The sequence below is a fragment of the Lemur catta genome, chromosome 6 (genome assembly GCF_020740605.2).
Source record: "Lemur catta isolate mLemCat1 chromosome 6, mLemCat1.pri, whole genome shotgun sequence".
NCBI lineage: Eukaryota > Metazoa > Chordata > Mammalia > Primates > Lemuridae > Lemur > Lemur catta.
This window is the reverse complement of record NC_059133.1, coordinates 11,055,094-11,070,975: the sequence shown is the minus strand read 5'-3', so window position 1 is coordinate 11,070,975 and position 15,882 is coordinate 11,055,094. Positions and strand designations below refer to the sequence as shown.

The window sequence follows — 15,882 nt, the reverse complement described above, 5'->3', positions numbered from 1 at the left end:
CTCACACAAGGTAAGCTGTAAGAGAGGAAATTAGTTTGGGCCATTAGTATTTTCTTTAGGATACTCTCTAATTCTTTACCAATTCTTAGGGAAAAAAACAAAGGGAAACAAATCAATTTCCTTAAAATTACAATTCATAGCCAACTGGCAGAACAACACTATAAATTAAAGTCTGAAAACAAGACAACACGGACTTCTAGATTTAAGGCATTGAGTTCAGAAGAAAGTATATTACTAAAAAATCATTCTTTATATACCGAGGTAGAAATTTGTTTAAGTCATAGTTAGCAGGTTAAAGAGAGGGAGGGTCAAAGAAAGGGGAGCAAAAGAGAAATGGACTTTAAAGTCATTAGAAAAATCAACTAGAAAAAAATATTAGCAACAGGTAAGACAGATACTGGGTTATTATCACTAGTGCCAGAGTAGGTTATATAAAATTGGTAAGACAGACAGATACATACACACACACCCCAGGAAAAAAAGAGGCAAAGGAGATAACTGAACAATTCATAGAAGATAAAATACAAATAGGTAATATGATGAAAATACTCAATTTCACTAATAGTCATGGTAATGTATATGATATCAAAATAATTTGGTTTTTTAGTCATCAAATCAGCAAAAAAATTTTAGAAGTTTTACCAAGGCATAATTGTCATACAATAAACTGCATCTGTATTTATTTACAGTGTACAATTTGCTGAGTTTTGATATATATATATATACACACACACACACACACACACTCTCATGAAACCATTACCACACAAGACAGTGAATACCTCTATCCAAAACCCCCAAAAGTTTCCTTGTGCCCCTAATAATAAGCAAGTATTATTTTTGTAATAAAACCTACAAAATATATTGTTTTTCGTGTTAAAAAGAATGACACAAGTTATATATAATCAATAAGGGGAAGCCAATATGCCGAAGCATTGAATTATTTGCCCTTAAGAAAATGACTGGCTGGGTGCAGTGGCTCATGCCTGTAATCCTAGCACTTTGGAAGGCCAAGGCGGGAGGATCACTTGAGGCCAGGAGTTTGAAACCAGCATAGGCAACACAGCGGAGAACCCGTCTCTACAAAAAATAAAGGAAAAAGAAAGAAAAAAAGAAAATGGTAGTAGAAACAAAAATTCATAACTGTCTTCCACTTAAAAGCTATACAACCCCAAAATTTAGCTGGCTCCAATATCCGAGAATCATTTCTACTTGGTACTAAAAACTGCTATACATAAAAATTCTCCCTTTGCCTAGTTCTTAGAAAATATGCTATGAAAACCTTCAATTTTTTTCACTCATTAAATTTTTGAGGGGAAAAAGTCTACCTTTGTCGCCCACCACTACATAACTTCTATTCATTATCTCTAGGTTGGCATATTGTATACGATTTCTCCTTAGCTATTCTGTGCATCCTAAGAAGGAAGTAAAACAATTCTCTCTCTTCTTCAAATTACTTAGTGCTCTATTTATCTGTATCTATCTGGCCATATAAAACACATTGTTTAGGCCGGGCGCGGTGGCTCATGCCTGTAATCCTAGCCCTCTGGGAGGCCGAGGCGGGTGGATCGCTCGAGGTCAGGAGTTTGAGACCAGCCTGAGCAAGAGTGAGACCTCGTCTCTACTAAAAATAGAAAGAAATTATCTGGACAACTAAAATATATATAGAAAAAATTAGCCGGGCATGGTGGCGCATGCCTGTAGTCCCAGCTACTCGGGAGGCTGAGGCAGTAGGATTGCTTAAGCCCAGGAGTTTGACGTTGCTGTGAGCTAGGCTGACGCCAGGGCACTCACTCTAGCCAGGGCAACAAAGTGACAATCTGTCTCAAAAAACAAAAAACAAAAAACAAAACAAAAAAAAAACCACATTGTTTCAGAAGCCCTCACTTTATTTACTGGCCTGAAGACAAATATGAAAAAGAAAAGAATTCAAATTCAGGTGAATTGGTAAATGAAACAGAGTAAGAGCACCAAAGGTCTCTACAGACCTATGTTCCAACTCCAGGCATAAATATAATCTTACAGGAATCCACAGGAAATGTCTATTAAATAAGTGGTAAAGGATAAAAGACACAGTTTTCAAGTTAAGATCAGCATGGCCAAGGGGACTTTTCTCAGGCTCTGACGTTATTCCTGGACTCGTAGCTTTTACTCCAGCTTCCATTCTCTGTTCCAGTCCTGCTGGAAATGAGACTCTAGCACACAAGTACATGGTGTGAATTCTCCCACAGGGGTAGTCTTGACAGAGGTGGCTGGGTCTACTCAATAAACACATCAATTAGCAGTGGGAGATAAAAACATTTTCTACAATCCACTTGTAGCCTAGGTACTAGGTGTTACACAGAAATGCAAGGTAGGCAAGAAACTCTGTTTTCCTAGAAAAAGAGAAATGTGAACCTCTGTTAGGAGGTCAAGAAGAAATCCTTGGTGGATTATTTTGTTACTTATAGAAGTACTTTGTTGTTGTTGTTGTTGTTAAAAATGTAACAATTATATTTATATACTAAGGGAATGATATTGGGATAGAAGTGATTTCACAGTTTGTCTCATTTACTCTGCAATGTCTGGAATATTTCCCCAAGTATATGTTATTAATAGTAAAAATGTTAAATGGTTTCATATTTCTATTAAATTTCCAGGCCATATTCCAAAGTTCTAAGTTCAGTAGAAAAGTACAATAGCCCCCAGAGAAACTATGAGATGATAGCTCACATGATTATTTCTAGGCATGAATTTACCTCTATGCTTATGTAAAAATGTTTTGTTTCTAGTATCATAAGCTAAGCTGTTTATCTCATCTGAGAAAATAAATTATTAATATTAACTTTCTCTTGTAGTCCACAAGGTCAGACAGAATAGCTCTTTCCCCTAATTTAGCAGTCTATAAACTTTCTCCCATTTCCAGTTAGAAGTAATTCCTTCCCCTTCCATATTCTCACAGCATTTAGTTTGCACCACTAATGTGCAAGACATTAGAATTTAACAAGACATTTAAATTCAAAGCCTTATACTTAGCAAATTTAAGTATGTGTTTTAACTCCCTTGCTAGATTAAAAGCTTCACTATGATGGGTGGGGACTGTCTTGTTGAATGCAGAATCCCACATGGTGCCTAATAAATATGAAGTGCTAAGCAAACATTTTTAAATAAAGGAAGATTAAGATACAAAGTCACATGTGTGCTCACTACAGCAAATCGCTTTGTTTGGCGAGAGTAGAAAGCATAACAAGGAATAATACATAATGAAATAAATGTGGGTATCTTGGGCTGATATCAAATTGAAGAAGAGTATAGGGTGAGCAGGCAGAAGTGGTGGCATACCCTTAGGAAAGAAAAGAATCCACATTTATGTGCTTGTGCTTTATGTACATGATTTCATCTTGAAGAATACTGACCTGCTTTGAGTGAAAATCAGATGTAACTATTAATTTCTAATTTAAGAATGATGTCTTTCTCCTTTAAATCACAGATACATACGTGGCCTTCTGGTGTACAACATGAAAAATGCTAAATGTTTTCATTATAAATTCAAATATAGTCATCCCTTGGTATCTGTGGGGGACTGGTCCAGGACACCCCCCCACATGAAAATCCGTGGATGCTCAAGTCCCTGACATAAAATGGTGTAGTATTTATATATAATCTATGCATATCCTCCTATATACTTTAAATCATCTCTAGATTACTCACAATACCTAATACAATGTAAGTGTTATGTAAATAACTGTTACGCTGTAGTGTTTAGAAAATAATGAGGGGGGAAAAGCCTGTACATGTTCAGGTTTCTCACAACCATCCATTTTCCCCTCCTAGTATTTTCAATCTGCGATGCGGAACCCATGGATGTGGAACCTGCAGACGTGCAGAGCTGGCTGTACCACCACAGGAATTGACTCCCATCACACGGGAACCCTTTCATCGTCCATTACCTCAACCATAGCAGTCTCAGAGCTTTAACTATCACCTACCTACGGGTGACTTTCAAATAGTTTTTAGGTCCAACTACATGTTTTCTCCCAAGCTTTCATGGGAGGTAGAGTAAAACAGAAGAAAGAGCATGAACCTAAAAAGCAGACCTGAGTTTAAATCCCAGATGTGGATGAATTACTTAACTACCCTGTTTCTCCTCTGCAAAAAGAACAACCCTTCAGAGGGTTGTTGTGAAAACTGACAGAAAGTGAAATTGACTATTTTGTTGTTTCTTTAGCATATTCTCTGTTCCTATTGAATTTTTCCGAATATTAGAATCAATTATATATTAACATTTAACCATCTACAACATGTTAGTCTTTAACAGGGGGAGAGGCATGAGGGCAAAAATAAAATTCTTACCTTTGTAGGACAAATTTAGAAGGCAAGAAAGGCATGTAAACTAATCCATGTTATTGGTGCTAAAAAGAAAGCTCTTCATAAAATACTATAAGAGAACCGAAAGAATGGTCCCAAATATAATTGTCTTCATTTTTCTAGGATAATTAAACTCTGCGTAATCTTAGAGAGAGAAGGGTGTATTTTTGTTTACATCTTCTCTTTTATTTTTCAACTTCACTCTAGTTTTTTGTTTGGTAATCTTGAGTCCCACTTATATACACAATCTGCTATTGTATTGCTTCTAATCAACGGGCTATAATCCTAGAAGTTTTCCAATTTCCGTTTACATATACAGTCAGAATGGATCATGAATTCAAACAGATCAATATTAATTTTATTCACACCCTCATAAAAAGAATCATTTCATTATTTAGGTAGAGCATATTTTCACCAGTTTATCACCACTGACATCACTAATCATTTTTCTAGTACTGTATACAAATGGAAATTAATTCTCTAGAATTATAATAGAAAAATATTTTTGCTTTTAAGTATTTTACAAATTATACCCTTTCTCCCCCTGGGATTTGCTTAAATAGGCTGAGATTTCAAGCTCTACCTGCCTTTGTTTTAAACAAAAACACAAACAAACAAACCCCAGTACCTAAGAAAAGGCCTGCCATTCTTCTCAAATCTGGTACTAAAAGAAATGACTTCTGCCCAAACATCTGTGACAAGAGGGAAAAAAATAGCTACAGAACTCTTATCTCAGAAAGACTAGAAGAGAATACTGGATTTAAAATTATCTAGGATCAATTTAAAAAAATTAACTCTGTAGAAGAACAACAAACTAAGAAATTCCAGAAGAATAAAATAGGTAAATAAACATGTATAAAGACAATACAATGCTCATTTGCTAGACTTAAAGTAAAATTCATTCTAGATTCTTAACTTACGTATCTTTAACAGTGCTACCCTACAATCTACTGCCTTTAGTATCTAAAACGTTCTGGGTTTTTTTTTGTTTTGTTTTGTTTTGTTTTTTAAGTCTAAAGACAGCCAAGTTACCTTGTACTGTCCTTATTTTTTTTCTTCAAACTCCCATACTAACACCTAGAGGGAGAGCTGTAGAATAAGAGTGTTTTCCTTTTCTCATCTCAACAAAGTTTTACAATGTGAATACCCAGAGCAGAAAATGTTAGTGTCTATAATAATCCTGAAAATATTTCTGGTAACTTAGATAAAAGTAATGTATTTTCTTTTACAATAAATTATACCCAGAGTCATAAGATGTTAGATGACTTGCAGATAAATTTGAAATTGAGAGGAAAAATCTATACATGAAGTCTCCAACATTTAAATTTAGGTTGAATTCTAAGAGTTTACTTTTTACTTTGTTGTTTGGAACTTAATGGATGGCTGGGATCCCAAAGAAGCTCACAAAAACAGATTGAATTATTATATAATAATAATTATGGTAATAAAAACCTATCACCATTAAAATATTAAATTTAAGACAAAGTGCTATCTAATTCCAAGTAAGGAGCTCAGGGACACATCTATTCCAGCTGCAGTTTCACAGTAAGATCACTGACCCCATGAAGTAAGGCACTACTTCCATAATACCCAGCTCACCACACCCACAAACTCATGTTTTGCCCATCTTTTATCTTTTACCTTGACAGCAGAGATGCCCATATTTTATTGTGTGTAACAAACCACTTGCGCAGCATGTTTAAAAATGCAAATGTCAAGATCCTTTCCCCATAGATTAGGATTCAGTGGGTTGGGGGGCTGGGCCCTGGTACTTTTTGGTATAGATGGTATGGGTACCACACTCTGAGAAACACTGTTTTAGAGGCTTTGGCTGGCAGAATGGGAGAGAATTATGGTGGCAGCATGCTTCCAGAAAATGCCCTGAAGCATCTACACTTCTAGAAGAGGGACAGAGACTAGGGAGGACATAGGTTATGAGAGGAAGTAACAGTGGCTATAAATGTAAGTTTCTTGAAAGTAGAAGATTACCTTCTTATATGGAACCTACAGATAAGAGAATAAATACTAGTTGGTTTTTTTCCCCGAAAATGCAAATCTACTGAAATGCAGGCCTCACAATGGATCCTTCCTTTAGAGTGAGTACAACTAAAGAACTAGGGCCCAGAGTCTAAGTGTGCTACAGCTACATTAAGCGGAGATGGAGAGCAGGAGGATAACTAGTGCAACTGTGAGCTCTTATAAACAGACAATTAATAAAATGAATAAAATAAAAATAAAACAGGCAATACAATACATCCATGCTTAGAATAAAAATAAACGACATAAGCTAATATACGTAAGTATAAGGACAGTTAGAGATTTGGCCAAAAAGAAAATTGCAAACTTGCCTCCAAATCACTTGTCTTCAAAACACAAACACACACACCCTTCTTCTGAATTACTTAGAAAGAAAAACCAGACTGATCTCTCCCCTGAAGCTGAGTTTTGCCATCTCACAGCAATGAATATTTAAACAGGAAAATAAATATTTCAGAACAAAGTCATTCAAACCAATTATCTATTAGGTTAAAAATGACAAACCCTGTAATAGTCTTAATGTCTCCAGCCTCTTAAAAGCTTTCTTCTATTTCTCTTTAAAGCAATATTTATAACCTCAAACATCCATGAATCATGTCTTCCCCTGGCAACAAGAGACCACAAGAACTACTCTAGTTCAGCTACCTTGAAAGGCCCCTACTGACAATCGTTAGATGTCTATTCTACTCAATGTAATTGGTGATTTACACAATCCATGGATATTTATTCTTTTTCTCAACCCAAATTTTTTACAATTTAAATTAATTTACTCTTTGTCTTCATGGACAATTAAGTTTGCATTTTCCATATGCTAAACTGCAACATCCTTATGAGTAGCCATAACTCAGGTTCAGAATAAAACACTGGAAAGGTTTTATAGTGCCTTCTGAATCACAAAATATTTAATTATGCTTTACAGATTTTATGTCTGGCATTCTACTGTAGTCCACTGCTTTAAAATGGAAAATTAAGATGATATCCCTATAGTAATAGACAAAAATTTTCCCTATCCCCTTCCCAAAACAAAACTGCATTTTGTCTACAACCATGGTTACATAGTGGCTTATATTTTCTTTAATTATTTCACAGGTCAAGTCCACAGTCGACCGGGGACTGAATTATAAACTTCATCACCAAATGAAGTGATAATGAGCACACAGTAGTAGCACTTTAGAAAATGCTTACTAAATAGAATCAATCAGGTATAAGTCTATAAAAAAGATAGGAGCACTTTTCTCAATAGCTTATCAACTCTGCAGGAAGCGTTCCATAATATAAATAATCATTCATAAATATTTATCTCATAAAATGAGTTATGACAGTTCTATTAAAATATATATAATAATTGAAAGGCCACATGTGAGAGTCTTCATTATTTACTGTGGGAAATGTAAAGAAAAATGAGTCTCTGCTCTCATGCAGGCTATCCAAAGAATCTTTAACAGTTCTCCTTTCTTCTAATTTAGTCTCAATCTAATTAATTCTCCAAGAAGCTACAAGAATGGTCTTTCTAAAATAAAATCTAAATCTGACACTGTTAATTAATCCTCTTCTTAAAATCCTAGACTCCCAATGTCTATAGTCTAAACACCTCTGCAGGAAAATCATGCTCCTTGCATACTTCACCTATTTAGCTTCAATTCTTGACATCAAATATTTATTAAGTACCTATCATATGTTGGACATTCCATTGTAACCCCTACTGGGGAAACAACAGTGATTAAAAAGACGAAGTCCCTGCCCTTATGGAGTTTACATTATAGCAAAGAGAGACACATAATAAATAAACAGATGGTGTGCCATGGAGAAAATAAAGTAAGAAAGAGAGCATGGGAGTATCAGGGCTGGAGGGATAGAGGATTTCTATTTTCTACAGGGTGGTCAGGGAAGGTAACATTTGATCAGATTCTTTTAGAAATTAAGGCAACAAGCCATGTATATATTTGGATGGAAGCTACCCCAGACAAAGGGAACACAAATGCAAACGCCCAGAGGTGAAAATACCCTCTCAGCTCATTCTAAGAACTAGGAACATGATGGCCTAGGAGGCCTGTGTGATTGGACTGGATAAGCATAGAACAGAGTGGCAGGAGATGAACTGAGAAAAGTGGCAGTGGGGAAAGAATGACGTCAGCAGAAATCTTGTAAAGCTTATGGCCACGGCAGGGATTTTGGCTTTTACACTCCACTAAGAGTTTTGAGCAGAGAAGTGGTGTGGTCAGACTTAGGCTTTAAATGGATCACCTGGCAAAGGCAAAAGCAAAAGCAGGTACACCTGTTAGGAGGCTATCATAATCCACCTGAGAGATGTTGATGGCTTGGCGCAGGTGGTACTCTAATGTGTATGGAATCCTGAAAAATACCTTGTGCTGCTTCACTCTCCAGTTTTTTTGTACCTACTGTTCTTTCTGCTTATAAAGTCATTCTCCTTCTACTCACCTGGCTACTTTGTACACAATCTTTAACATGTGGTTCTGGCATCTACTCCTCCCTAGAGGTTTCTGATTCACCCAAATAGGAAAACAAAAAAACAAAATCATGATCTCCACCTACCCCTCCAACCTAATACTTGACTTTATTGTAGTACTTACATTCTATTACAATTATTTGTTTACATATCTGTTGTCTTTACAGAACATAAACTCTTTGAGGGCAGGTAACTGTCCAGGTCTAATTCATCTTCGTATACCAGTGACCGACTACCTCAGATGCTCTCAGTAAGGGTTCCTAAAGAAATAAATGATGTTATAACCTAGTAGAATATATAAATAACTACAAACTCTTATTACTTTAACAAAAGTTATAACCCAAATGATACAGTAGCACACGGGGAGATCAAAACCTACCATGGGGGGAAAAGGGTTACATGAGGAAGGAGAGATCAGTTACAAGGATACTAGAAACTTTGAAGGACTTATAATGAGGCCATAAACTATTATACAGCAGAGGCAGAGGGATACAGATTAGGGGGCACGTGCTAAAGACAATCCCAAGATAGCATCAGCAGAACCTGGCAATGGGTACAATGGAGTAGCAGAAAATAACTAGACTTCAATCCTAGGGGGCCATATGCTAATGGAGAGGTCAAACAGCACAAGGTGTTTTTCAGGAAAAGGTAGGAAAGGAGAAAGGATCAATTCTACAAGTCCAATAAGATTATCCTGATATAATCTAATTAGATTTTATCTTTTAAGATTTTGAGTTCACTGTTTTTAAAAATACATTCTAAAAGAATTTTGATAGTTATTTCTAGAGTGTTTTGGTAATTCATTTTTCATTTTTATTTTTCTCAAATTAATACATGCACATGACAGCAAATCAAGTAGGTACGGAAGGGCTTATGATGAAAAGCTGCAGTCTCCTATCCTTCCCTCCATCAGTCCTGTGGGGAGCAACCCTCTTTTAATATTAATAGTTTCTTACAACACAAAGGTTTCAAGGTCAGAGGCTGCCATTAGGGATTACTGACTCCTCTGACCATCCCCAGGCTTAGGCATCTCTGTGTGCAGATCTCGTCTGTTCGCCAGAAGTGTAGGAGCTGGCCTCCCTCTGGGGCCACTGAAGGAAGAAGTCAAGTGAGTTACATGTATGGCAAACTTTAACCAAAAGGGGGAGGAGCAGGAGATGGGAGGAAACCAACAAATAAAACACCACTCCACACCCCCTTTGGATGGACTGGGCAGAGAAGCAATAGTTCTACACAATCTCCCCGAAGACTTCCCACGCAATCAACATCACCTGTTACAAAGCTTGACCAGCTTTCCACCATTGCACTCTCCTTTCCCTCCTGCTTTCCTGAGATTGTATTCTCCAATAAAGTGTTAGCAAGTAAGATTTTGGCTCAGGCTCAGTTTTCTAGAGAATGTGAGCTACGGACATAGTCTATGTCTTGTCTTTTGTATTTTCCATCTGTTGTCTTAAACCTCTACACTTTGGGAGATATCTCCAACTCTATTTTCCTATCCTTCTACGGCATGATTTCTTTTGACAATCATATTCTTAATCTTCTTTTGCATTCTCTAATTGTTCTCTTTTCATTACAACTATGACTGGTCTTATGAATGTACTATCTTCTAGAATTTCTGAGAATATCAGTTAAAAGATTTCTTTAAAGTTCAATTTTTTTCCCTGCACTATCTGTTGCCCCTAGGAGTTAGGTTTTCTATTTGTCTCATTCATGCTGAAAGTTCCTCTTAGACTTCTAATGATCCTCATGTACCAGAGGTGCAGGTAGAAGGACTTGGTTAGCTGGTATGGGTTTCTTCTGCTGATCTGCTTTCTTCAGGTCTCTCCCTGGAATTAAAATTCCAACTGGGAACTCAGTATGGGAGAGGAAAGAACATGTCACTGGTAGGCTTTATTTTAGCATAAGCTGTTAGCAAAGTACGGAATACCCTCCCCCATCTCCCAAATATCAGACTAAAGGAAGGGATGCCAATATCTAGTAAAAAAACAATTACATTTCCCCAAACATTCTGATTAACTTCTATAGAAACAAATAACCATGCTTTTGTTTTGTTTTTCCTCTTTTTAATGCTAGAGAAAAGAGGACAGCACAGTAGATGCCACTGGGAAAGGGTTGGAAAGGCTCTGGCAATGCCAGGTAGTTGAGTTATCCCTATATAAACACTGAATTCCTGTTTTCTGTCCCTTCTTCACTTTTGCTCAGAGAGCCCTCGAGGGTTCCTGCTGGGTAGACTGGCTTCCATACCACAAGCAGCCTCCTTGTTTCACTGCCAAGCTTCAGTTTGTCCTCCATTTCATCCATCAGTTGGTCCCCACTTGCTTTAGCTTTTCCAAAAATTTGTTTAACCCTTTTGTTTATTAGTAATATCACAGTTTACCCTTTCCTACTTACTATTACTGATTTATTTCTTTTTGTACTTCTAATAAATATACTGTTATTTCAGTGGAGTCTTACAAGAGATGGGAAGCAACTGAAAGCATCTATCAACTTGACTCAGATGCCATGATTTATTTTTTGTAAAAAATTTCAGCCATACATTAGCTCTGGAATTCCAGGTTCCTTTACAGATGTGAGAAAAGTTAATCAACTAAAACTTCTATGTTTCTTTAAAATAACCCTTGAACACTGAGGTTTATTAAAAGCAAACTTGAGAAGGTTAAAAGGAAAATAAGAAGTGTTCACAATTCTTGAAACTGCTCTTGTACTTATGCTTTAATAAATTAGGCACATTTAGATTACAGGAAGCAAAGCAACTCAGAGAAGTATCATTAGTAAATGTATGTGGTAAGTCACAGTCCAAGTGCCATCTACAAGTACACCCAGCACTATGTACAAAACATTATTCTAAATCCTTATAAACAAAAAGATTTGTAATGGTCTAACCACTCTCAGAAACAAAAGAAATCAAGTATTTACCAGTTAGAATGCCTAATTCTTCACCTCCCTCCTTCTTCATGAATGCAATAGTGGCCAAGATCAGAATGCAGTCTAAAGGGAGGAAAACAATTCCTGTTACCCCACTGATCTCTAACAAATGGATCAATAAGGCATGCCATGGACTCTGATCCTTCAGTCAGGAATGGCAATGAAATATAAACCAGTGATTGCAACATTTAATCCTTCATTATGAGATAAGAAATTAGAGTCCTACATTAGAAGAAGCCATCAAAAAAGCTATTATAAGGCCAGGCACAGTGGCTCATGCCTGTAATCCCAGCACTTTGGGAGGCTGAGGCAGGAGGATCATTTGAGCCCAGGAGTTTGAGACCAGCCTGAACAATACAGTAAGACCCCATCTCTATTAAAAATAACAACAAAAATATTATCTAGACATGGTGGCATGTGTCTATAGACCTAGCTACTTGGGAGGCTCAAGCAGGAGGATCGCTTGAGTCTAGAAGTTCGAGGTTACAGTGAGGTATGGCCATTGCACTTTAGTCTGGGTGACAGATGGAGACATTGCCTCTTTAAAAAAAAAAAAAAAAAAAGGATGTTATTACTGAACAGGGAAACCTGTCTCAAATGGAGAATATTCAACTTAAAGATGGCATACTGAAATATGGATATCTGAAACCAGCTACTAAAAGCACCAAAAAGAAGACATTAGGCTGGGCACGGTGGCTCATGTAATCCTAGCACTCTGGGAGGCCGAGGTGGGAGGATTGCTTGAGGTCAGGGGTTCAAGACCAGCCTGAGCAAGAGCCAGATCCCGTCTCTACAAATAACAGAAAAATTAGCCAGGTGCAGTGGTGTGCACCTGTAGTCCGAGACACTTGGGAGGCTGAGGCAGGAGGATGGCTTGAGCCCAGGAGTGTGAGGTTACAGTGAGCTATGATCATGCCACTGCACTCTATCCCGGGCAAGAGAGCAAGATCCTGTCTCAAGAAAAAAACAAAGCCATGTATACTTTAATGGTTGCTTAGTAATGAAAACATCCCCAGAGTTCACTCCACATTTTCTATAAAAGTCAAGTCAATGCTCCCCCCACCAACAAAAAATAAATCTTCAAGTATACCTAAAACAAAATAAAAGGGCATATATATTTCTTTTCTCTACTTACAATCTTCCTTACCTGAAACTTCATTATTGTCATTATCAAATCAACTAGACTATCCAGCTTCATTCAAAAGTAATTTTCCAATAAAGAATAGCAGCCCAAGATACTTGAGTTTAACTTTTTCATCTTAAGATTTTCCCTTTCAGGAATGAGGAGCATAAGGACCTGATACTTTAACCTCTATAGACTAAATGTCTTTTGTTAAAGGTCCGAAATTCCTAAAGGATGTTCTGACTATAGAAAGAACACCAGAAAAACTATGGAAAAATTAATTCTAGCTCCATTTCTGCCATTACCTTGCTATATGACCTTGGACAACTCACTTCCTCTTGGGATCTGTATTCTGATTTGTAAGATAAAGTTCACTTAGCTCTAAGAATCTACGATTCTATGATAAAGGGGCTTTATCCAAGAGATAGAATATAGTTTTTTTAAAAAAGAAGAAAGAAACATTAGGCATATTACCATGTGAAAGTAAGTATTCCTTCTGTATCAGAGTCAACAAATGTCATTAAGTAGTTTATCTGTTCACCTGCCCAAAATAGCTAAGAGCTAGAGAGCCAGTATTTTTGGTTTCTCTCTTACCCTGCACAAAAGTTCCCCATGTGGAATACTAAGCCATCAAACTGTAGAACTTCTATGATAAGTTAAATTTCAAGAATTTAAAGTACATTAAATAGTCAAATTCATCAATTCTGCACTTATCCCAGAGGAACCTAAGGCTTCAAGAAAATTAGCAAACATTTCCCAAATTTAGCCAACAGGGGAAGGTAGAGCTTATGTAAAGAAAAAGCTAAATTAAGTATTAAGGCCTGTATTCTTTATATTATACTTAATGTAACATCTACCATCAAAAGCAGGGGTTAGGGGGAGAGAAACAGCATAAACTTTAGAAAGGTAAACACAGGTTCAAATCTAGACTCTGCCATGTACTGTTTGTGTGACCTTGGACAAGTCACTTAACCTCTCAATGCCTCAAGTTTTTCATCTATAAAATTAAAAGAAGGATCACTACCTGTCATGGTACCTTATAAGAATTAACTGATACCATCTATATAAAATTCTTTGATTTTGGCTTAAAAAATTAGAGATAATAATTACCACTATTATTGTGAATGAAGAAGAAAAAAAGAAAAGAATACATAGTCCAAAATATAAGCACTAAATTCTCCATGTCCCTTTTCATACAGTCACATCAATGCAAACATAAGGGGGGGCACATCACATTTTTCTTACTAAAGGCTTTATATAAAACGTAGGCCAAGTGAAATTAAACAAAACACACACATTTCCTGTTTCTCAAAAATACCCCCTGGTTCCTCAAGGAAAAAAAAACTTTAAAACATATATAGTAGTCCCACCTTATCCATGGAGAATGCTTTCCCAGACCCCTGGTGGATGCCTGAAACTGCAGATAGTAGCAAACCCTATACATACCTACACATACATCCTTGTGATAAAATTTACTTTATAAATTAGGCACAATAAGGAGATTAACAACAATAATAAAATAAAATAATTATAACAACGTACTATAATAAAACTTATGTGAATATGGTCTGTGTCTCTCTCTCTCAAAATACTATATCTTAATATTTTCAGATCACAGTGGATTTTGGGTAACTGGAACCTCAGACAGGGAAACCAGGGATGAGCGGACTCCTGTACTCAGATGAACTTTTGGTCACAGCTGCTATGCTAGCACACAACAGTCAGGCGACCACTGTAACTGAAGTTAAGAAAGCACTAAACAGTGCCATCCACATACTTAGTTCCACGGCACCTTCCCGGCACCTTCCCGTTGAAATTTCTAGATAACCTGATTACCATTTAAATAGCAACGACTGAAAGAGTCTAAACATTGCTTATTGAGGTTTTCTACGGTTCCATAAAAGTCTGGAGTTGTAATCATCTTTTTCACAGTCCAAAATGCCCTTATCTTCTACAATGTTTGAACAAATGGTACTTTGAACGTTCTCCCTCTCTATTCTGCTAGAATTGCAAAGGCAGGTAATGCAAAGGAAAAAAAGAGATGTTTCTCCATTTCCACAACGGACCACAAGTCACACTGAACTACAAAACACAGAAATTCTGTTTTTTCTGTGTTCTTGTCCATGTATATCTGCTAATGAACCATTTTTTTACCTTTAATTTATAGCAGTCCCAGACTCTCTCTGAAACTACCCTACCACTAAACCTCACTCAATACCAAATAATTTGATTCTAGATTCACACAATGTCTTGCATAAGTCATACACACACACACACACACAATAGTGCCATAGCCTTCTCACCCTTCCCACCTCTGCCAAACTTCCCAAACGAATTTTTTCCTCATATAATCTTCTAATAGCACTTCACTGACATCATATTCACATAATTTACTATATTCTACCTTGTATTATACTTATTTATATATCTTATGCATTCTTCCCTAATACTCCTTGAAATTACTGTTTAACTGATTTTCACTTATAAATTAAGAATATATTCAATGAGACACGGCTGATTTTCATTTAAAAATAAGTGGTCTCTCTTCTGCTTCCAATCAAGATGGAGTAACAAGAACCAGATTTATCTTGCCATCTCAAGCAACTAAAAACAGAACAAAATATATAAAACAATAACATTCAAGACACTGTCCAGTAGGCAAGGAAGGGTAGTGATCTCTGAGACAGGAAATGAACAAGGCAAGCTTTACAACTGCCCCAATTTACTTAGTGGAAAAAGTTTCCAGGCTGTGGTGGTGCTGGCAGGATGGACCCAGGCAGCGTCCAGTGGGCTCCATGAACTGAAGAAATAAAACTAAGAGTCTGAGGAAGCCAAGAAATAGCTAGAGTTCACAAGGGAGATTACTGGAGAAGAGAAAGCTGCACAGAGAGAGCTCTAAAGATTTCAAGTGCTCAGATGAGTAATGATCACCAATGTGTGAAACTACCAGAGGCTGGAGAAAGAACCACCTGAAAGAAATGGA

At 36.7% G+C, this 15,882-nt stretch overlaps 1 protein-coding gene and 1 long non-coding RNA gene across 19 annotated transcripts in view; one reads left to right on the top strand and one right to left on the bottom strand.

Moving 5' to 3' along the window:
- RBFOX2 (RNA binding fox-1 homolog 2) overlaps positions 1-15,882 on the bottom strand; it is a 270,397-nt gene that overhangs the window by 69,314 nt on the left and 185,201 nt on the right. The window lies entirely within an intron of this gene.
- LOC123639315 overlaps positions 1-15,882 on the top strand; it is a 95,367-nt gene that overhangs the window by 72,962 nt on the left and 6,523 nt on the right. The window contains exons 6-7 of one of the 2 annotated variants that reach the window (XR_006735683.1): positions 3,814-5,188; positions 7,474-7,733. The exons of the other annotated variant lie outside the window; for it this stretch is intronic. This is a non-coding gene — a long non-coding RNA (uncharacterized LOC123639315). Of the gene's footprint in view, positions 1-3,813; positions 5,189-7,473; positions 7,734-15,882 lie in introns of those variants that run through there. 2 annotated transcript variants of the gene reach the window in all.